Source organism: Panthera onca, chromosome A3 (assembly GCF_046562875.1).
Source record: "Panthera onca isolate mPanOnc1 chromosome A3, mPanOnc1 haplotype 2, whole genome shotgun sequence".
Taxonomy (NCBI): Eukaryota; Metazoa; Chordata; class Mammalia; order Carnivora; family Felidae; genus Panthera; species Panthera onca.
Genome location: NC_138341.1, coordinates 6,155,854 through 6,178,154, shown reverse-complemented (window position 1 = coordinate 6,178,154; position 22,301 = coordinate 6,155,854). Strand labels below are relative to the sequence as shown.

At 52.1% G+C, this 22,301-nt stretch overlaps 1 long non-coding RNA gene across 3 annotated transcripts in view; it reads left to right on the top strand.

Annotated features, from left to right (window-relative positions):
- LOC132688788 (uncharacterized) overlaps window positions 1–22,301 on the top strand; it is an 82,099-nt gene that overhangs the window by 7,505 nt on the left and 52,293 nt on the right. The window contains exon 6 of one of the 3 annotated variants that reach the window (XR_009614706.3): window positions 3,015–5,952. The exons of the other annotated variants lie outside the window; for them this stretch is intronic. This is a non-coding gene — a long non-coding RNA (uncharacterized LOC132688788). Of the gene's footprint in view, window positions 1–3,014; window positions 5,953–22,301 lie in introns of those variants that run through there. 3 annotated transcript variants of the gene reach the window in all.

The following is a 22,301-nucleotide window of genomic DNA, read 5'->3' as shown; positions in this document are numbered from 1 at the left end:
CGGAAGGAGGGAAGGGACAGAGGCTGAGAGAAACCTGCCCGGCGCCTGGGATGCCCCTTTGGCTGTTGGGTCTTTGCTGCAAGTCTACAGTGTGATAAAAATAACCCACCCAGTTTTGGTTTTGTTCTTGCTTTCATGTTGCCTGGCCCATTTCCCCTGCGGGTGCCGCTCCTGGCAGTTTGCCTGGTGATGTATCCGTGGTGTCAGAGCAAGAGTTCGAGGCCGCTTGCTAAGCCGGCGTCACCCCCTTTGGGAGTTGTGCCCCCTGAATCCACCAGGGGACCAGGGACCCTGCGTGCAGGGACGGCACGCCTGCTGAGAGGAGGGGCACCGTTGTGGAGGCTGGGAGGCCGAGAGGTGCACCTTTCGGGGGGACAGGTTGGGAAAGACAGCCACGTGTCCTGTCTGCCTGAGCTTAGCTGTGAGTTGACTTGGAGGTTGCCTGTAGTCAACATCTGGCCTTGGTTCATTTCGCCTTTTTAGTTCTTGAACTTTTTGTTCCTGGGGAATCGTCATCAGGGCCTGTATTGCTTGTGTGTGTGTGTGTGTGTGTGTGTGTGTGTGTGTGTGTGTGTGTGTGTGTTTTAAAGTTTATTTATTTATTTTGAGAGAGAGAGAGAGAGAGCATGCATGCAAGCTGGGGAGGGGCAGAGAGAGAGAGGGAGACACAGAATCCGAAGCAGGCTCCAGGCTCCGAGCTGCCAGCACAGAGCCGGACGCGGGGCTCAAACTCACGAACCGTGAGATCATGATCTGAGCAGGAAATCAAGAGTCGGATGCTTAACTGACTGAGCCACCCGGGCGCCCCAGGCCCTCTCTTGTTCTTCGAGGCACCTCTCAGAAAGAGTTCCAGTAGGCAGGAGGGTTTGTAAGTCAAGTCGGAGCAGCCTCCTGAAATGGAGCACGTGATGGGCATGAGTCTAGTTTGGGGAGGTGGTAAGTAGGTAAGTCAAACAAATATTGCTATACCTTCTCTGGGGACTGGGGAACCATGGCACCCAGACTGTGCGGGGGGAGGGGGGCGGGACACAGATCTGGGCACTGCAGCCCAGCTCACCAGAATGGGGAAGTGGGGGGCTTCCTCTGAGCCCCTCATGTGCTCGCTGCCTGCAGGGACACGCGTGGATGCACGAGGTCCTGGCTCTCCATCCAGCACTGTTGTGGTTTGTGTCCCTGAAGGGCACTCTCTACCCGCCTCCCATTTCAAATGAAAATTTCTGACCGGGATCGGAAGGCCTCCCGGCCACCTTCTTCCTGCAGCCGTGTCGTGGGGCCTGGTCTTGGCCGGGCCTGCCACCCTACTTCCTCGTTCTCAGCGGCCACCTAGGGCGGGCATCAGCACTTACGGCCCGACACCGGCTGGCTGCACTGGCCCCGCCCCCGCACAGCTGCAGAGGCCTCCTCCAGCCCCACCGTGCCCCTGACCGCTCCGCACGTGCTTGTCTGTCTGTCTGACACAGCTGGGCCGGCTCTGCTGATGCAGGAATTTGGCTCTGGTCATTTGCACAGTTGCACGGCCGCCTCACAGCTTTCTGTAGTTCAAGGCCACAGACCTTGTCTTCTGCTGTGTGGGGTTTCCCCGGAGTGCCAAGGCTTGTGCTCTGCGGCAGAGAGCGGCTGATGCCCGGCGACCCATGCGGGCTGGTTTCCCCAAACTGTGGTGGCTCCAGTTCCTGCTCAGGGAAAGTGCCAGGGCCTCGGAGTCAGGCTTGGCTCTGTGTCCCGCTTCTTCCAGTTAGGTGCGACCTTGGGCAGCTTACGTAATCTGTTTGAGCACCGCCTCCCTTGTGATGCCTGTGTCTGTGGTGTGTGCTACCCGCATAGTTGGCATCAGAAGGAGCCGGACGCTCAGAGTTCCCGGTGAGCAGCCTGGACAGGTGGCCCTGCGGGCTCCCTTTAATTCCCCAGGAGCCTGTGGGGAACAGGCCATGGCCCCCTCCTCCCTGAGGCCCAGGCCGGGAGTTGGAGCGCCCTGCGGGAATGGGTCCGCTTATAGCCTAGGGTAGGGCGACTCCCAGATGGGTTCCAGGTTACCCGAGGGGTGACGTTTAAATAAGCCCCTGCACTGCACCGTATTTCCAGGCGGGGATGTGAAGCGGCTCGGGGCCCAGTCCAGCTGTCCCGATGGCCACAGACGGGTTTCCTCCAAGGCGTGAAGCTTCCTACACAATCCCTTCAGCTGTCTTGGGAAATGCAAAACACCAGGTGCAGGACTGTCGGTTAGAGTTTCCATTTACATTACCTGGGGCTTTTCTGCTCAGCTTCCCCCACCGCCCTCCTGCAGCTAGGACTTCGCTGTTCCCAGGCCAAAGCCACCTGAGGAATGTGCCAGTCAGCTGGGCTGCTTACAGCGGGCGAGGTACCTTCCACAGGGACTTTTGACCCCGAGAGTCTGGGCGGCACAACGGCTTTGGAGGCAGGGATCCTTGGTCCAGATCCCTCTCATTACCTGGGCGGGCTGGGACAGCCATCTGAGCGTGGAGACTGTAATGCTTCCTTGGGGGCCGGGTGAGGCTGAGGTAAGCTAAGGAACAGAGACGTTTTGGCACAGGGCTTGATAAGTGACAGCTGATAGGATATTAACAGCAGCCACCCATGCCAGGCTTCCCAAATGTCAGCTCTGCGGAGTGCCTGAGAGCATCCCTCCTTCGGAGGGCGCAGCGATCTTAGAAAGCATGATTGCCCCCATTTTACTGATGGGGAAACTGAGGCACAGAGAAGAGAAGTAACGTGCCCAAGTTCACAGAGCTGGTAATAGGCAGAAGCCCACATGTGCACCCAGGGAGTCGGGCTCCAGGGCCCGTGGGGTCCCCATCCCTCCGTCCATGCAAGATGTCACCACGCTTGGAGGCTGCTGGCCAGTTTGAGCCTGGTTGAGATTCTCTCTCTCTCTCTCTCTCTCTGCCCCTCCCCGCTCGCACACTTGTGCGCTCTCTCAAAAGAAATAAATAAACATTAAAGCAAACTTAAAGAAATTGTTTTCAACATTTTTTTTACATTTCTTTTTTTTCTAGAGAGAGAGAGCGGAGGAGAGGGGGCCAAGGGAGCCTGACATGGAGCTTGATCCCATAAGTGATTGAGTGATCTTCTCACAGTATCATTTCACCTTTCCCAGAACATCATATAGTTGGAGTTCTGCAGCACATGGTCTTTGCAGAGTGGATTATTTCACCCAGAAACATGCATTTACGTTTCTTCCACATCTTTTCATGGCTCGCAGCTCATTTCTTTTCGGTGCTGAATAATATTCCGGTGTCTGGAGCGTATTTATCCATAAGCGCAGCTACCGAAGGACGTCTTGCTCGCTCCCAAGCTTTGGCTCTTAGGAATAAAGCTGCTATGCACGTCATGTGCAGCTTCTCATGTGGATATGCTTCCAGCTCGTTGGGGGCAAACACCGAGAAGCACAACCGCTGGGTCACAAGGTAACGGTCTGGTTTTGTAAGGGGCCACCCGGCTGTCTCCCAGAGTGGCCGCTCCCCTCTGCACTCCCTCCAGTGAGCGTTCCTGTTTCTCCTCGCCCTGGCCCAGCGGGCGGTGTCCTCGGGGCTCCGGGGTTTGGTCTTTCTGGTCAGCGTGCAGTGGGGTCTCCTTTCAGTTCCAATGGATGTTAGCTTTCATTTCTAACCTTACCTAGGTTCCCCTGCTGTTTCTTTTTATGCTTTGCTTATTCAACAAACCTTTCCGGAGGAACTTTTCCTTTGAAGTGGGTGGGTTAATGGGCACGACTCAGTCCTTTCTCATTGCCTGTTAGAATCTGCCTTGTGCCTTGTGTGGGTGCGTGTTGCATGGGTGATACCTAATTATAAGGATGTATCGGTGAAAGGGCTCTGCAAACAGGGTTCTGGCAGAGGTACTGGGGGCGGTTGGGGGCATGAATCACTGCAGCATTTACCTGCTCCTTGAGGGTCCAGGCAGGGACCCCTCCTGCCTGTTCTCTGCTTGTTGTCAGCCCTGCAAAGTGCCTGAGCCCGGGGGGGGACACTCAGGAAATGTTTGTTGAATGAAGAAGAGGAAATCAAAGAAGGCTTCCTGGAGGAGGTGGCCCTTAAGCTGAGGCTGAAACGGAATTCTTGTTTCATGAGGGCGAGCAGAGGGGAGATGGCAGGGGCCAGACTCAGAGACGTGGAAGGTGCACACAGCTTGCAGATCGTAATCAAGCAAGAGGTCTGGTTGGGCTTTGTTTTGTCACAAGCTATGTGTTTGGGGCAAGCGAGTTCCTGGAAGAAAGTAATAAAGATCCATCTGTTTGTTCAATAAACATTTACTTGCCATATACCCTGTCTGAGGCTTGCGGGAGGCTGACACGAAGCTGTGGGCAGCGCTGGCAGGCGAGTGGGGGAGCCAGTGGGGCTCCCGTGGTGTCCTGGGCGTTGGGTGGGAGTCATGCAGGGAGAGGGCGTAGGAGGAGGGCGTCGGGCCAGGGTCAGAAAGGAGGGCGCCCTGTGGGAGCGGGTGTCAGAGAGGGAGGGACAGGCGCAGCAAGGAAGCTGGGGATGCAGGAGCCTCAGTGTGGGTGCCCTTGGGAGGGCCCTGGACGTGCCACGTGGAGGTTGGCAGGCGTGCAACGTTTTCAGGGCAGTGTGCTCATGTCTCACTGAGCTAGGAACTGCTTGGTAAAAGTGCAGATCCTTGGTTTCGACCTTGGTGCAGAATGCAGAGATTTTGACCCCATGGGCCCAGGCATGTGCATTTTCATTTTGTGGGCATGTTTTTGGCACCCCAGGAAATTCCGATTCTGCTGACCCTTCGACAGAGCAGAAATGCCTCTCTCAGGGCCTCGGGAACCCCTGCAGCGCAAACCCATTAAGGTGCCTAACCTTGCCGCTTCTGTGGGGGCCTGAGGCTTGTGTCTGGACTGCCTGTTCTGCTGTCAGCTGGCCCCTGGGGACACATGGTCCCGGAGGCCACGTGCAGGGACATCATATCGGGGCCTGATTTCCCTCCTTGGTCAGGTGACAATCTGACAGCTCATCTTGATTTCATCTCATTTCACATGTTGCCTGTTCAAGAAGCAATTTCAGGTGGCTTATAAGGCATAAAATACATGAATATGGCATAAATTAAAAGTGGAGAAAGATAGAAAAACAGGGGACGAAACAGAGTGAAGAATAATGACACTCAGTTATCGGGCGTCACTTCCCTGAAACCTGTTCTAATTTCTTGCAGGGTTTACGGCTACTTTGCGGGCCGTGTGGAGGATTAGGGTTTAAGCTGCCAGTGCTCCTTCCGCTGCAAAAAGCCTCGAGTCTCTATAGAAGCTAAAGCCACCAAGTCCGTACTTGATTTGTTTAATGAAATGTGCTTCTTAGCAGGCGCGCGATGTCGAGCGAGTATTGTCTGGCGGTGAGAAAGTCTGGATGCCGGGCCCGCAGTGCCGAGCGCTGCCAGTGACTTTTTTGTGCCGGTGAATGCGGGGTCCCGCGGCTGCTCGCTAAGCCGGCCCTGAATGCACAGCAGCTGGCTGCAGGGCCGCTGGGCTCTGTCCCTGACCCAGGGGGTTCCCAGGTCCCGGAGACTCAGGCCTCGGGTCAGCTGTAGGCGGCCACCCCACACTCCGGGGCCTTCCGGGAGCCAGCGGGACAGTGGGCCCCCATCTTTAGGGTGTTGGGTTCTAGGGGAAGCATCTGTGATAACATTTGCTTCATGGAGAGAGAAACCCCTGGTCCAGTAGCGTTAAAAGCCTCCACTCTTCTGTGATCTCCGTACCGCAGACCTGCCCTCCCCCCCAATTTGCTTTTGTGTTCCTGGTGGTAAGAATACACTTGTGAGCGAATGAACCTCCCGGCTGACAAGGTCAAGCAAGCTAAGCTGGATCCGCCAGAGCAACAGCAACCTCCCTGTCCCAGCCTCTCCAAGGAGGGCGGGGCCATGCTGTGTTGTCTCCGAGGAGGGCGGGGCCATGTGTGGTTACCTGCCCAAACATAGGATTTTTTTCTTTTCTTTTTCTTTTTTCTTTTTTTTTTTTTTTTAGGTTTGTTTATTTTGAGAAAGTGAGTGAGGGACCAGGGGAGGGGCAGAGAGAGCGAGGGAGAGAGAGAGGATCCCAAGCAGGCTCCTTGCTGTCAGCGAAGAGCCCGACCCAGGGCTCGAACTTACCAACTGTGAGATCACGACCTGAGCCAAAACCGACGATGGGCCCTCCACCGACTCGGCGCCCTGAAACATAGGATTTCTGAGATCTGTGGTAATTTCAGTCAATGTTCTTGGAATAGAGAAGTTGATTCTTTAATCCAGTGATCTTTCTTGTCTCCCCTTCTTGAATTTCCTCAGGAGCGCTATGCCAGTGCAGCATCTGCACCGTGTGTGTGTGTGTGTGGGGGGGGGGGGGGGTCGCGACTTTCTCTGCAGAGTAATGATTAAGCAAAACCAAAGGGCAGTCTTCTGTAAGGGCGCTGTTGACAAATATTTCGGTTACATAACCGTGAACTGAGGTTGCAAAGTGTTGTATCCCTAGGTCCTTAACTCACCCCTCCCGCCACTGGCTCGGGAGCTGGGCCTGGTCCCCTGGTTGACACCACCTTGTCCACAGGGGTGGCTTCTCTCCTGGGACACAGTCTTCACCCCTTCCCTCTACGCTCCCTCCTAGTGTGGCTTTTCCGGGGCTCTTCATGCGGGTTCCTGCTGCAGCGTCCTGAGGCCCTGGTGCTTTGGCTCATCTTGGCTGGTGAGAGCCTTTGGCTGTAGGGAGGAGCGTGCGTGCGGGTGTCCAGCCCAGGGCTCATCATCTTGGCCCGCGAGGCTCCTGGCTGCCAGTGGGGAGGATGAGGCAGGGCTTAGGTTGGGCTGCTGGTGCAGTGCCCACAGGGGGGCCCCAGGAGTGTGGCCTCAGGAAGTGTCCCCTCTGTGCAGCCCAGGGCTTTGGATGAACAGGGGCAGGTGAAGCAGTGGAAGAAGAAGGGTGCTCGGCGGGTGAACACTGGGGCTGCTTTCCAGGCTGGGGATCTATGGGTTGTGTGGGCAGGGAGAAGCAGGGGCTGGGAAAAGCGAAGGGCTGGTAGAGGCGGGGGGGGGCCAGGAGAAGTGGGGGGCCGGGAGAGGTGGGGGCAGGGTTGGGCTCACCTGGGTGGCAGTCACCGTGGGTCCCAGATGGGTCACCAGGGAAGCGGATGGGAGCTCAGTCCTCCGTGGGGTAAGAGCTGGTCTTACAGCCTCAGATGGCAGGTGGTTGGCAGAGGCCCAGACCAGGCTGGTGGGTGACCTGGAGGGAGCATTCAGCGGGGCACAGGGCTGGGACGTAACCCTCCCTCCCTCCTTCTCTGCTGTCCCTCCTTCCCTCACTTACTCATCGCCCACTCTGTGTGTCATGGCCTCGCGTTAGGCACCGGGGAGGTGGAGACTGTGGCACGGCCCACACTCAGGAGGTTTCTAGCCCCTGACTTCCTGGGGTAGGAGGGTCCGTAAACACCAGAGGGCCAGGCCCCAGAATTTCCAGCAGTCTGTGTGCCTCAGGAAACAAGGATTCGGGGTGTTTCTGTAGTACCTTCCAGCAAAGAGTGACACCCCCTGATCTGGGTCCCGCCTCAGCCCTTGCTGTGTCAGGACCCCGGCTCGGGAGAGGAAGTGACCTGCCCCCGGCCCAGGCAGCGTGCCCCAGTCTTTCACAGAGCCAACCTGCTGCCCATGTAGACGGGATACTGACACAGAGAACATTCTAGAGGATCTGTAAGAGAGGACTCTGGGTGTCAATGGGGCTTTATTCAATGTGATCTAAATTATGAGGCATAATTAGATGTATTAGGTTAACTGTATAGAATTACTGTTTTTACAGGGCAAAGATGGTCAAATACGGTTTCATAGGGTCTGGCTAATGGTTGCAGGGAATATAAAGAGAACTCATATTGTATTTTAGAATATATTAGTTGCCTCATTCTGACTGAGGCAGTGCCTCCAAGGATACCCGTTCGACAGTATTTCTCGAAGAGTAACCTGAGGATCTGTTTGGGGTTGGAGTTGGGGGGTCGGGCTTCGACAGTCAATGTTTGAAGGCATAGCCCCATATTCTCCTGGGTTTAGAGATGTCCTGTGACTTGTTAGTTCATTAGCCACGAGTATATTCAGCCTCTGTTCCAGTCTGTGTGATATACTTTAGTATCTTTTGGGATAAGCAGTGTTTACCGTCTGCTTTGAAATGTTATTCCTTTTTTGCCTCTGTATTAGGGTTTTCCAGAGAAGCAGAATCAGTTAATGTGTGTGTATATTTATCTGTCTGTGTCTATGTCTGTGTCTATCTCTACCTGTATCTATCTCTATCTCTATCTCTATCTCTCTCTCTCTCTCTGTATCTATCTATCTGAAAGAGTGAGCAAGCAAGCAAGAAATTTTAAGGAATTGGCTCACATGATTAAGACTGGCAAGTCTGAAATCTGCAAGATTTCAGTCTGATGGTGGGCCATCAGACTGGAGACCCAGGGAAGAGCTGACGTTGTATTTCAAGGCCAAAGTCCCTCTGCTGGCAGATTTCCCTCTTGTTTGGGGAACATCAGTCTTTGTTCTATTCAGCCCTTCAACTGACTGGATGAGGCCCACCTACATTATGGAGGGCAATCTGATTACTCAAAATTCACCAATTTAAATTTTTTTTAAATGTTTTTATTTAGTTTTGAAGGAGAGAGAGAGACAGAGCATGAGCAGGGGAGGAACAGAGAGAGAGGGAGACACAGAATCCGAAGCAGGCTCCAGGCTCTAAGCTGTCAGCACAGAGCCCGATGCGGGGCTCGAACCCACAAACTGTGAGATCATGACCTGAGCCAAAGCCGGACACTCAACCGACCGAGCCACCCAGGCACCGCTCAAAATTCACCAATTTAAATGTTAATCTCATCTGAAAACATCCCCACAGGAACTTCCAGATTAATGTGTGACCACATATCTGGGCCCAGCCAAACTGGAAAACAAATAACTATCACAGCACCTAAAATGACATCTTTCAAATAGCCAGAAGTTCCTTTGGTTCTAGAAGGCCGATATAATTAGTATATGCAAGGTAGGTTCTAGATCCCATGGGGTGACAGGAGTGCTTAAAAATGATCAATAGATAGAAAGCCTGAGTTCTTTCTACCAATTAATTGGTAGGCATGGGATAGCCATTCTGTGCCCATCTTGGACAAGTGCACGCATTACATGGTTAATAACATATGTCAGAGTCTTCCTTATTGCAACTCAATTTTTTTGCCAAACCCACCCTTCCATCCTCTTCCCCTCCTTTCCTCCCCTCCCCTCCCTTCTCACTTCCTCCTTCCCTTCCTCCTTCCTTCCTTCCTTCCTTCCTTCCTTCCTTCCTTCCTTCCTTCCATATTTATTGGGCATCTAGCATATTCCAGGTACTAGGCCAGGCCCTGGGAGGTAGGGGGGGGGGGTCAGGAATGAAGACATCCTACTATCAACAGTGGCTTAGAGCCTGAGAGGGGCTCCTGGTGTAGAGTTAGTTTCCCGAAGGTTTGAGGTCAGCCTTGGAAATCAAGTTCCTTTCCCTTTCTCCAGGGCTTCCTCAAAAACATGAGGTCTTAACACGCAGCCTGCAATAGTCCTGGGTGGTCCTGGGGGGCAACACCGTGTCTTTTTTATAATGCGTCTTTTCTTCTAAACAGAGGGACCTTGCCCTCTTTCCCAAAAGGAGGGATGGAGGGCCAGCACCTCACCTGGCAGCTGGTTCGAAGTGCAGACCTCAGGTGCACTCACAGCAGCCTACCCAGGGAGCACCTGCATTTTAACAAGATCTTCAGGAGATTCTTGTGCACGAAAGCCTCACATGTGCTTTCCTAGTCCTCCTTTCCCTCAAAGACACAAAGTTCCCTTTAAGATCTGGAAGAAGTGAAGGTCTAGCCAATGGACTCGCTTCCTCGGGAAGATTCTCAACAAGTGCAAGAGGTGGAACTTTATTCTGAAACCAAGCAAAATAAAGCGTCCTCTTCTCAGGCTCCCCCCGAGGGGGAGACGCTGTGTCTCTGCACCTGAGCTGTCCTCTGGAGGGAGCTGGGGCAAGATGCTTCACTTCTCCAAGACAGTTTTCCCTTCTGTAAAATGGGGATGAGAAAAAAGATCCTCCTTTCTGAGTTGTTTGGAAAGTTCACAGATCCACACGGGGTGGACGGTGTGTTGGGAGCCAGGTGTGGCTTATGATGTCACTGCAGTGGGGAGGGCTGGAGCCGGGCTCCTCATCGCTAAGTGGGGGTAATGCCTGCTGCATGGGCTGGCCCAAGGATTAAGAGGCTATGCATGCACGATGCCAGGGTGACAGCTATTATTTTCATAACAACTGACTTGTGTAACTGCCCTGAGCGCATGGCAATCAGCCGTGGCTTCAGGGAGGCCCTGGTACCTGAATCATCCAAGGACAGGTGGGGGCAGGTGGAGGAAGAGGCCACTTTGGGCTGTGGCAGTGCCTTCTAGATCATTCACAGAGGCACGGTTTATCCCAGGGCACTCAGGCCTAGATTCCTGAGAGAATCCGTAAGAAGCACTGAAGTTGACATGACATGTTGCTAAGTAGATTTCTTTTAAAAGGTGTTCTCTCTCTGAGGTAATGACAGATGTGAGTGTTGCTATGGTGACAGGTTGTCTGTTTGGAAGTACACAGCACAACGGTTCAGGTGGCTTGCCTACAATTTATGGTCGTAGAATGTAAGCAAGGCCCCTTTTGGGAAATTTTACCAAGGGGTCTTCTCCTTCTGGGTTCCGGTTTCCAAAGCCGAGTTTATTTTGTGCCTTGGGTGACTGCGCAAGATGGGGAGACCATTGCATGTATTTAGAAGGACAGAATCTATGCACACCACACGGTTGAAAGTTCAGGGCTTTCCAGGAACTGAAGGTGATTGAAAAAAGTCCCACGTGGAGCTTAGAGCGTCAAAGGGAAGCAGAATCTGCAGCGAGCCTCGAAGTTATTTTAATACGACAAGCGCTTGGGGAGTGCCCGCTGTGTGCTGAGGGTCCCATGGAGGTGGAGGGTGGGTGATGAGGTACGAGTGAGCCGCGGTCCCTGCCCTTCAGAGGTCAGGGCAGAGAGCCCAACGCAGAGCGGACTGGGCTACAGGCTTCAAGTGCTATGGACACAGCTGGGTGTTTGGGGGCTGGGACCAGTCCCAGTGTGAGGGCCGTGGTCTGGGGACTGTAGCAGGATCTTGAAGGATGAGCAGGGTTCCTGCAGTGTCCATTTATACAGTTGCCTATCATTTCATCCTATGGAAACACAACATGTGTTTGGTTTTTTTTGCGGGGGAGGGATCTCCTCTTCGAGGCTCACCTAGGCTGCTTCCAAATCATCTCTGTTATGAGCAGGGTGGTGAGCACTGTCTATGCCTTTTGAGCAAGACAGTTGAAATAGGAGATACGTGAGTGTAGGCAGTGTGTTGTTTTGTTTTAAGAAAGGCAGACTCCCACCTGCAGCGCCTCATTTGGACGTGTCTGGGGTCTTGGAAGCTTGTCTACCCTACGTTCTCCTCCCAGTGGTCCTTGAGAGCTTGCTGGGAGGTCCATTGGTAGGAGGGGAGCACAGTCACTCATATACCCTTGCCCCAAGAATGGTCCTCCTGTGCTGGGGACGATCATCCTCTTCTACCGAGCACGTAGCTTCTGGAGGGACACACATGGGCGGAGGGGGACACCCGCCTAGCCACCCAGATCAGCCAGATCAACTCTGGAGATCAATGGGGTGACAGATGTCGCAGCCAGAAAGCCCCAGTATCCTGTTCCAGAGAAGCGTACCCCCAGGTCTCCCCGTCTGCCAGGGCCTGGCCTGCCAATGTTTCACCTTGAGCAGACGCAAATCCTCGTCTTGGTGTTTTATGGCCTCTGCATCTGTTCTTTGATTTTTCTGTATTGTGTCTCTTTTGAATGAGAGGAAAAAATGCCCGTTTATGAGAACAGAAAAAAAACAAGTTTCAGGAAGTGCGGCTCATTTCTTGGTGTACCAATGAATGGCATCTCGTTGCTGTCCAGCAAGTGGTCTGCTGTGGTTTGTTCACCAGGACCATGAGCTGTCACCAACACCGTCCCGGGAACTTTCTTCTCAGGCGCCGGCTCTAAGCTCATCCTCTTGGGTTATTCTCTAGTTGCTTCTATTCTCTTTTCCCGGCACAGCCTAGAAGGCAGCCACTCTCTCTAGAATCCAGACCCTGCCCTGCTCTTCTTCTCCTACTGGATCTTCTGATCACAGATCCACTGATGGAGGAGGGAAACTGTCTGAGGACAGCCCCGCTCCAGTGACGTCATTTCCTGCCTAGTATTCGGGACTCCTTTTGTTGGAATTACGAGAAACACGTGACACCTGTAAGGGGCTGCCTGGTACCTTTCCTGCGACAGTTTCCAGCAGGGATGGGACAGGGAAGGAAAGGAGATCGCCATCTGTGGGCCTCTATCAGACGTGGACCCTGGCCTAGGTACCCACGCACCAGCTAACAATTGGCTTTGACCTCACATCTGGGCTGTCTTGCGGCACTAAGTCGCAGACTTGCCAGCTGGCTTGTACGATGGCCGGTCAACTGTGTATAATCCCACAGATGTGGACCCAGCAGAACCACCCAGCTACGGCTTGTCGCTGAGCGCACAACTGGGCTTGGACAGAGTCAGTTTGGATGACAGCTGTGTGAAAGGTCACATAGCAGTTTGCACATGGGCAGTGGGCAAACTCTCACAGTCCAGGGGCTGGGCTAGCTGTGCAGGCTCAGACAACAAATCGCAAATCCCTCTCTCTGGGGTAGACTCACATTAACCACGCTCATGGCACTGATGTCTATGCTGGATGTCAGCTTGTTATTTTACAATGAGAACTCCATCTGTCGAAGGGTCTAGAGGGCTGAGTCCTCGGCTTACCCTATTCTGTGTGGAGAAATCTACCTGGCAAACGGTTGATCTTAATCCAACGGTTGCCTGGTGACTGTGGGATCAGAGCCAGGGAGCAGGTTAGCAGATTTGAATGCTTAGTGACATTAGGTTTCCATGCATTTCTTCCCCCGATGTGTTGTGAGAGGCGCTTGCCATCGGGACTGGAGAATTAAAACCCATTCCTCAGACAGACCTGTTTCTCTTCTGGCTCCCTGTTGTTCTGGGTTTCTGTGGCTGAAAGCTTCTCTGCTCTAAAGAATCATTTTCTTTCGTTATGAGACTTGTTTCACAGGCTGTCTTGACTTTCTCACTCTTTCACTTACATCGTGGCTGTTCTGATCTCCAGGCTAATGGTGTTTCCTGTAAAATTGCCCGAGTTTCTCAGCACACAGTGAAAAATGACTTCTGGGGTTTCACTGGGGTTATGTCTGCCCATTGGTAGTTCTTTGTTTTGGGGGGATTGGTTCTTAGTTCCTCTTTTCTGACCTTGCTTGTCGCTGCTCAGCCTGTAGGAAGGCCTACAAAAGGCTTGAGTGGGAAATGTGCCTGCCCCTGTACAGGGCTGTGACACCAGCGTGAGCAGTTGTAAGGGCAGATGCAGCTTTATCGGGCTTATTCTTTTTAGGCTCCTCTTTAAGATGAAAGTACAAAATGTAAAATGTAGTATTAGGCACAAAAAATAACTACTTTTTTTTTTACATTTATTTTTTGGAGAGAGGGAGAGCAAGCAGGGGAGGGGCAGAGAGAGAGGGAGAGAGAGAATCCCAGCAGGCTTCACTCTGTCAGCACAGAACCCAACGTGGGGCTCAATCTCATGACCACAAGGTCATGACCTGAGCCAACAGCAAGAATCAGATGCTTAACTGACTGAGCCACCGAGGCACCCTCAAAACGACTACTTATTTAAAAAGGGCCTAGGTTAGTAAGGACCCTGAGTTTTATGAAATGCATGAAAAATTGACCTCTTCCAGAGGCTGTGGTACAGATAGGGTGGGTTTGGGTCCAGAGAAGCCTTGATCACAGACCATGGGCACTCAGGATAGGGTCTTAAAAGTTCCTGTGCTTAAGCGTAAAAAGTTCACATTGACAATATTTACACCAATAACGCATGGATTTGCTCTTACACAACACAGAACAATCCAGAGTGAAAAGGACATAATTCTCCTCTAACTAATTCTGTTTCTCAACCTGCCTTCTGTAAGTAATCCCTATGGACAATTCAGGACGCACCCCGCCCCCCCCCCCCCCCCCCCCGGGCCTTTTTCATAACATACGCAGAGGCACATCTACCTTGTTATTTCAAAGGATGTGTAGTAATCCAAGCCAAGTGTACTTGGCCAATCACTTATTGATGAGCATGTGGGTTTATTTCAATTGGTTGCTTTTACAAACAGTGTGGCAGTGATTGTCAAAAAAAAAAAGAGCATGTTTTTGCACATCTGGATGTATGGGGACATTTCTGCGGGGTAGGTGACTAGAAATGGCAGGTCAGGTGAAAGTGGGCGGGATTGAACGTGCTAGATTGAGTGAATCGATCTCCAGGAAGACGACCCCAATTTACGCTCCTACGATGGTATAATGGTACTTCTTTCTCTGTATGCTTATCGGTATCTATTTTTAATCAACATGATGGGTGAAGAATGGCATTACTGGTTTTTTGGGGGATTCTGCTTCCACATGAATGTATACGATTGTCAGGGAGTACGTAACTCACTTGACTTGGGCTAACCCCAGAATGAATGTATTATCTTAAAATCGAGAAAGCCAGAACATCCCATTGAGCCAACGTCCGAAGTATGTACAGGTTCTGGACACTTCCGCCCACCTGCCCTGTTACCACCTGGTGGGTGCCACCATCTTCCTTGGCCTGGGCGACCGCCGTAGAGCCCTTCGCTGGTCTTCCTGCCTCTCGTCTTGGCTATTTTCAGTGATGGCCGTCAGATCGTCCCGTTACAACTCCCGGGTTGGAGACCTTCCAGAGCTCCTGACCTCCCCTCCCGCCCATCAGTGAGTGTCCACCGAGGGCTTTGGCACTGGCTGTTCCGTCCATCTGGAAGGTTCTTCCCCCAGATGTCCACAGAGACAACTACCTCACCTCCGTCACACCTCTGTTTAAATGTCATTTTCTCAGTAAAGCCTTCCCACATTGAAAATGGCAAACTCTTAATCTCTCTGGCTGTGTTTATAGATTTTATGGCACTTTCAAACATATTATATAATTACTTACCATTCTGTGTATTGTTCATTATCTGTCTCTCCCAGCTATAACGTCAGATTCTTGAGCAGAGGGCTCTTCCCCCACCCCCTTAATTTATTTAAACAAACAAACAAAATACTAAAAACGGTTCACCCAATTCTCCCAACCCCTACACCCCACCTCTGGCAACCACCAATCTGTTCTCTATGAGCTTGGGAATCTGAGTGTGGATTTTTTTTAAATTAATTTTTCCCCCCTAAGATGCCACATGTAAGAGAGATCATTTATCTTTCTCTGTCTGACTTTTTCACTTAGCATCATGCCCTTGAGGTCCACTCGTGTGGCAAATGGCAAAATTTCATCCCTTTTCGTGGCCGAATAACATTCTATGACATAGATATACCACAGTTTCCTTACCCATTCATCCATCAGTGGACACTCAGATTGGTTTCCATGCCTTGGCTATTATAATAATGCTGCAAAGAATATGGGGGTGCATCCTTTGAAGCTGGCGTTTTCATTTTCTTTGGATAAATCTGCAGACGGGGAATTGCTGGATCATATGGCAGTTCTATTTTTTTGAGGTACCTCCATACCATTTTCCATAGTGGCCACACCAATTTATATTCCCACCAAAAAGGTGGCGGTTGCGAGGGCGCCCTTTTCGCCACATCCTCGCCAACACTGGCTATTTCTAGTCTTCTTGATGATAGCCACTCAAACAGGGGTGAGGTGATGTCTTATTGTGGTTTTGATTTGCATTTCCCTGATGATTAATGATGTAGAGCATCTTTCTGGGGACCAGCGGGCCATCTGTAGGTCTTCTTTGGAAAAACATCTATTCAGATCTTCTGCCCATTTTTAACTGGATTTTTTTTCTTTTTTGTTGTTTTTTTGTTTGCTTTTTGCTATTGAGTGGCCTGAGCTCCTTATACTCAGATATTAGCCCCTTATCGGATATAGAATGTGCAATCAGTAGGAAAACAGCAGCAGGCAATGTTGACAACCTTCTCTTGTGACAGAAATTCAGATGAGTGCTAAGGTCACTGCAAGGTGAGGGTCACCAAAGTTCCTCAAGAGGGAAGGCCCGGGTAGGACAGGACTCAGGTTAGAGCACACCTGAAGGACCTCGTGGACAGAAAGCCAGCGGCTGCTGGGTACTCCCTGGCCGCGCCCGGTGGTCCAGGCGTCACCTGTGAGTGCGTGCTGTGTGCTTTGGTTCCAGGTGTCAGTACCTATCTTGCAGGTACTTCCTGTTTGAGTCCCCTGTGCCGACTCCGCTCCTCTCGGAGTGTCTGAGTCAAAATGGTCAGCAGCCTGTCCTCCGCCCCGCCTCCCCTTTGCCTTGATGCCTGTCCCGGAGCACTGTGCCTCGTGGGATGGGGTCTGGCCCTGCCCTGCAGTGGGGGAGAGTCCCTCACGGCTGGTACAGGAGGAGGCCCTTGCTGGGCGGGCTGGTGCGCCCCCTTCCCGGCGTGGGGGCTGTGCTTACTGGGGTGGCCGCTCCCGCACAGCTTCCCCCAGATGCAGGGCATCCCTGCTTCGTGCTCAGCTGCCGGACCGGAGCCTGTGGGCACCCCCCCCAGGTCACCCGTACTGTCACCCGTGCCCCCGCCGGAAGGTGATGATGGCAGGTCGCCTGCCGCCATCTCCTCCCGGCCCCGCAGGACTCGGGTGTCGGGGGCCCTGTTGCCCGGGCCTCTCTCTCCTCACTGACAGGAGGGGGAGGAGAGAGCCAGGAGGGCTGCCCATAGTTGAACTTTTCTAGATTCCTAGACACACTGTCACCTGAGACAGGGGCCACGTGCTGCCTGGGGGGTGGGAAAGCCGGCGGGTTGCGGAGGCCCTCCCACCGAGCGCAGGGCCCCTGGCCGGCCTGTCTGCCGAGTGCCAACAGTTGCCTCTAGTGAGGTCGTCATCAGGAGCTCGCTGGGTTCCCATAGCAGCACCGCCAAGCAGGCCCATTGTACAGCCGAGGAAACCGAGGCAGAGAGCAATCGGAAACCGGACCCACTCACGTGGCGGAGCCATGAGAGAGCCGGGATTCCAACGCGGCGACCTGGCTCCGGGGTCCATGGCCGGGAACATCCGTCTCGCTGTTGTCCCACACCTCAATGAAAATGAACAAGGGAGAAAGAAGCGTACTGATTTTTTAAAATGTTGTTAAATGAAAAGGAATTAAATGATCAGAATGGCTTCGTGTGGCCCAACGTCACGGGTCATCGGCGAGGGGCTGGGTTTCTTGTCCAGGCTTTCTGCACAGCACGGTGTTGATGAAAAGGACAACTCACTGCCAAACCCAGTTGTTTCAGACCTGAAAATAAATGAAATGAGTCTATTTCTTTAAGAAAAATATCTGACAATATTTGTTGCCAGTTATAAAATTGTAATTTTCAAGCGGCACCTGGGTGGCTCGGTTGGTTACGTGTCTGACTCTTGATGTGGCTCAGGTCATGATTTCACAGTTCATGGGTTCAAGTCCCATGCCAGGCTCCGTGCTGTCAGTGGGGAGCCTGCTTGGGATTCTCCGTTTCTCCCCCTCTCCCTGCCCCCCCCCCCGACTTGTGCTTTCTCTCCATCTCAAAATAAATAAACTTAAAAAAATTGAAACTTTCAAGTGAAAATTAGAATTTTAGAAAACTTGTATCCACTGCTGTGAGTTTGATAGCTTCCTAATTCAGAGTTTTCTGAAGAGCTTAAATGGTTATGTTATTGCTATGATTTATGGATGTTGTATAAGGAGATATGTCAACATATCACACATGCTCATAACTCAATGAATCAGTATTTCCCAAGTGTTGAATGCATGATGTTGCAAATGCTTGACCAGGTAAAGAAATATCCAAAATATATTACAGTGGGTTTCAATGCAACGGTGTTTGAAAAATTAACTGATATGGTTTCAGATTTGACAGTGCAACTAACCTTCAAGAAAGTACCAAACAGGTGCCTGGGTGGCTCAACCGGTTAAGTGTCTGACTCCGGATTTCTGCTCGGGTCGTGATCTCTCGGTTTGTGGGATCGAGACCCACGGCTGGCTTTGTGCTGACAGGCTGGAGCCTGCTCGGGATTCTCTCTCTCTCTCCTCTCCCTCTACCCCTCCCCCACTTGCTCTCTTCCTCTCTCTCCCTCAAAAGAAATACACACATAAAAAAAAAAAAAAGGAAGTACCATATGTTGAGTTTTGGTGTACTATCAAAGAAGAACATCCACAATGACGTGAAAAAGCCATCACGACGTTGTTCTCTCTTGTCCAACTATATATTTGAGGCTGACTTTCCTTCACGTCCCTCAACGAAAACAGCATAATGTGCACATTGAAAGCAGAAGCAGATGTGAGGATACAGCTGTCTTCCATTAATTCAGACACTTAGGGAGCTTGGGAAATGCATAAACTGTTGCCATTCTGCTCACTGTTATTTTTGCTTTGGAAAATGCAGTTATTTTCTTAAAATGTAAAAATGTATGCCAATGTGTGATGAATCTATATTGTGATTTTTGATACAAATTGAAAAATATTCAAAGATTTTCTCAGTTTTAATTTCCAGTACAGTAAATATCTTCAAATACAACTCACATGAACACAAGCTCCTTAGGGATGCTCGATAATTTTTAAGAATATAAAGTGGTCCTGAGATGGAAAAGCCTGAGAGAAGGTGCTTTTTAGAAAAGCCAGCCTTAGTTTAGAGTAGTCAAGAGACTTCCTTCGAGGCCCCCGGTCGGGGATGGCAGTGCCCTTCCCTGTCAGCTCCCACTAGCTCTAACTTCTGCCTTCCATGCAAATGGCCTGGACCCCATCTGGTGTGGCTGCGAGAGCCCTAGGCGAATCTCCCCTGTGGCAGGCTATTAATTTTTTTTTTTTAATGTTTATTCATTATTTTTGAGAGAGAGAGAGAGAGCATGAGCAGGGGAGGGGCAAAGAGAGAGGAAGACACAGAATTTGAAGCAGGCTCCAGGCTCTGTCAACACAGAACCCGACAGGAGCTCGAACCCACGGACCATGAGATCGTGACCTGAGCCGAAGTCAGACGCTTAACCGACGGAGCCACCCCGGCGCCCCATGCGGCAGGCTGTTTAAAAGCAAAATGTAATGTGGGCACCAGCGTTTATTTCTGAACAACGTGCGAAAAGAGAAGAGCAGGATATAAAGTTCAAGAGTGAATGTGTAGTGAGTAATGTGGGTGTCATGTCCCGCGGCCGGGGAGCTGGAGGCGGCACCTGGAAGCCTTGGGGGCCACGCCGACACGGGGAGTGTGGGTGCGATGCTCCCAGTGCGCACCGCGGGCCTGCTTCACGTCGGCCTCTCACATCCGCACCTCCGTCTGCTGCCTGCCTGTCTCACCCTGGACTGTTGGACCTCGGGACCTCGCACGCACCGCCTCAGTGGCTCCACAGCTATGGCAGAGGAGGCCGTTGTTCACTGTTGACCTCGAGCATCCCCGTGCTTTCCTCCCTGGCAGGACGGTACCGAGTTTATGTCCTTCGATTTTGAAGTGGAAAGATGTCCTTGGATTTCTGAGCACTAAAGAAAGAACGAGTGAAGCACCTTTGGTGTGTTTTATGCAGGAGTCCTATCAATGAACATTCTTCGTCTTCTTCACCATTCCCGACCATGTTTTCCGTGTCTGGGCCCTGCTCTGGATTCAGGGATGAATCAGACTCAGCGGATGAAAGTGCTTAGTCTAACTGGGATTACCTGGGCAGCGGGAGATATGTGGGGCCCGGAGAAAGCCGTCTCTTAGGACATGGGGTTGGGTGGTGGCCAGCGGTCATACAGAAGGATGTTGGGAACGTTGTGCAGGTGAGCCGGAAGGCTGAGTCCAGAGTGCCCCGGCGGGAGTAAGCAGGTAGTGGTGATGAGGACAAGGCTGTAGGTTTAGGGAGGAAAACTCAGACAACTTTTCTGGAGTGGTTTCCTTGCTTTGATGAGTATTTTTTTTTTTTTTAAGTTTATTTATTTGGGAGAGGGTGATAGAGAGAGAGACAGAGAGAGAGCAGGAGGGGCAGAGAGAGAGAAAGATCTCAAGCAGGCTCTGCACTATCAGCACAGCTTGATGAGGGCTTTGAACTCACGAACTGTGAGATCATGACCTGAGCTGAAACCAAGAGTCAGAAGCTCAACCGACTGAGCCACCCAAGGGCCCCTTGATGAGTGTTTTTATTTAGCTGACCTTGTTGAACACGCACTGCCTTCCGCCAGGCCTGGCCTTGGGTTGCTGGAGGAGTCTTGGAGAAGTTCATTGAGAAGGTGGGGCATGGACTTGGCCGTGAAGGGTGGCCAAGATTTGAGTAGGTGAAGAGGAGCAGGAAAAACACTCAAGGCTTAGGAAATGGGGTGAACGGAGGCACGGGAACGGGAAGATTCAAGGCACATGGACCAGCTTAACTGGACCACCGTTACGTGGGGAGCAGGTTTGGGCTGCAGAATGGAAGGTCTTGAACTCCAGGCTTGAGTTCGGAGCCACGGATGGCCTTTGAGTGGTGACCGGGCCTGTGTGCGAAGGGCTCTCGGAAGGGACGTTGATGGCGGTGCTTGGAAATGACGGAAGGAGAAACTCTAGCCCTGGAGCCACAGGGTGCCTCCTCTTTAACGGGCAGTGGGAGAGAAGAGGAAAAGATATAGAGAGAAGCACTCTAGGAGGGCCGCCCGAAGTCGTATGGCGAGGGCGTGGGAGTGAAACCTGCTGCCAAGTTTTGAGCCCGACGCCAGCGAAATACAAATACACTTGTGTTTCCTTACATAGCCGAGTGCGCCGCTGATCTTTAAGAAGTGCTTGTCTTATTTGGCACTTAGTTTCTGGGAAGAACAGGAGGAAGAATTCTCTCAGGCTGGGAATCAAGTTTTAGCTCACTTCGAGACTATTATTCTTACTTAAGAACACACAGTTGGGATCTCTGGGGTTAGGAACCGGGGGGGGGGGGGGCGTAGATAATGAGCTCACGCCTCACATTGTTTGTGGACGCCTGTCTCCTCCGCTAGCCCGATGTGGCGGGCGGCCTCTGAGGTGGCCCACGGCCCTCACTTCCGGTGTCCGTGCCCTACTGCAATCCGCTTGGGTGTTGGCCAGATCCGATGACCTTGCCTCTCGTCAAAAGACAACAGACAACGGCAAAAACGACGAGATGTCGCTTCTGTGACTGGAATACAAGTCAACGGTGACCTCTGTCCTGTTCTCCCTCTCTCCTGTTCCCTCGCTCTGAGCAGAGTGGCTGCTGTGGTGTGAGCTGCCCCTTGGAGAGGCCCACGAGGCAAGGAGGTGAGGAATCCAGCAACAGCCAGCTGAGACCTGAGGCCTGCCGGTCACCGCGAGAGCGAGCTAGGAACCAAGTCTTCCCCCAGTCTCCCCCAGAGGGGACACGGGCTCTCATCTTACTGCAGCTCAAGAGAGGCCAAAAGCCAGTCCCAGATTCCCGACCCGTGGGACCTGCAAGATGACAACTCTGTGTTGTGTCAGGCTGCTAAGTGGGGGGACATTTGTTACACAGCTGTAGATAGCTAATACACTCAGATCCTCTTGGTGGTGTCTGAGAGCACTATTGGAGGCCAGGCTGCATAGGTTCAAGGCCTGGCTCTGCCGTTTACAAGCTGCCCAACCTTAAGACAATTACTCCCGAGTGTCCCAGTTTCTTGTCTGCAAAATGAGAACAAGAATAACACCTGTGTTGTAGGGTGATTGTGAGAATTAGGTAAGACAGTCCTCATAAATTGATCAGAACAGTGTTAGCGCTCAGTAAGTATTAGCTGCCATTGTTGTTATTTTCTGTTCTTTAAAGGGGAACCTGATGCTAATCCCTCCTGCAGTTGCTATTGTACTGCTGAGCCCATGCTGACCTCTCCTGCTTGGAGTTTCTGTGGCATCTTGTCTGTACTTTATGCCCTACTTTTCCATTTAAAGCCCTCGGTCTTATTCTCTGATCGTGTCAGATGTCGACACTCTTCCTAATGCTGAAGGGTCTCCAGGACTCAGCAGTGCGCTTGACACAGAAAAGGGGGTTAGGGATTAAATAAGGCAGGCAGATGAAGAGGGAAACAGGATCAGAAGTGACCTCCTTGAGGCCAGGGACATGTGGAGTTATTGGTTACTGTGCGACCAGGGCCAAGCGCTGCCCCAGCACAGAACGGCATGAAGCCATCTTGTTAAACTGGTGGATCGAGCGCGCACAAGACCGTAGACCCAAGACGCGAGACGTGCTGTACCGCACGCACGTGCACAACGGGAGAGGCCAGCACAGGGGGAACGTGGAGGCGCGTGCCGGGGTGGTCCCGATGACACAAAGTGGG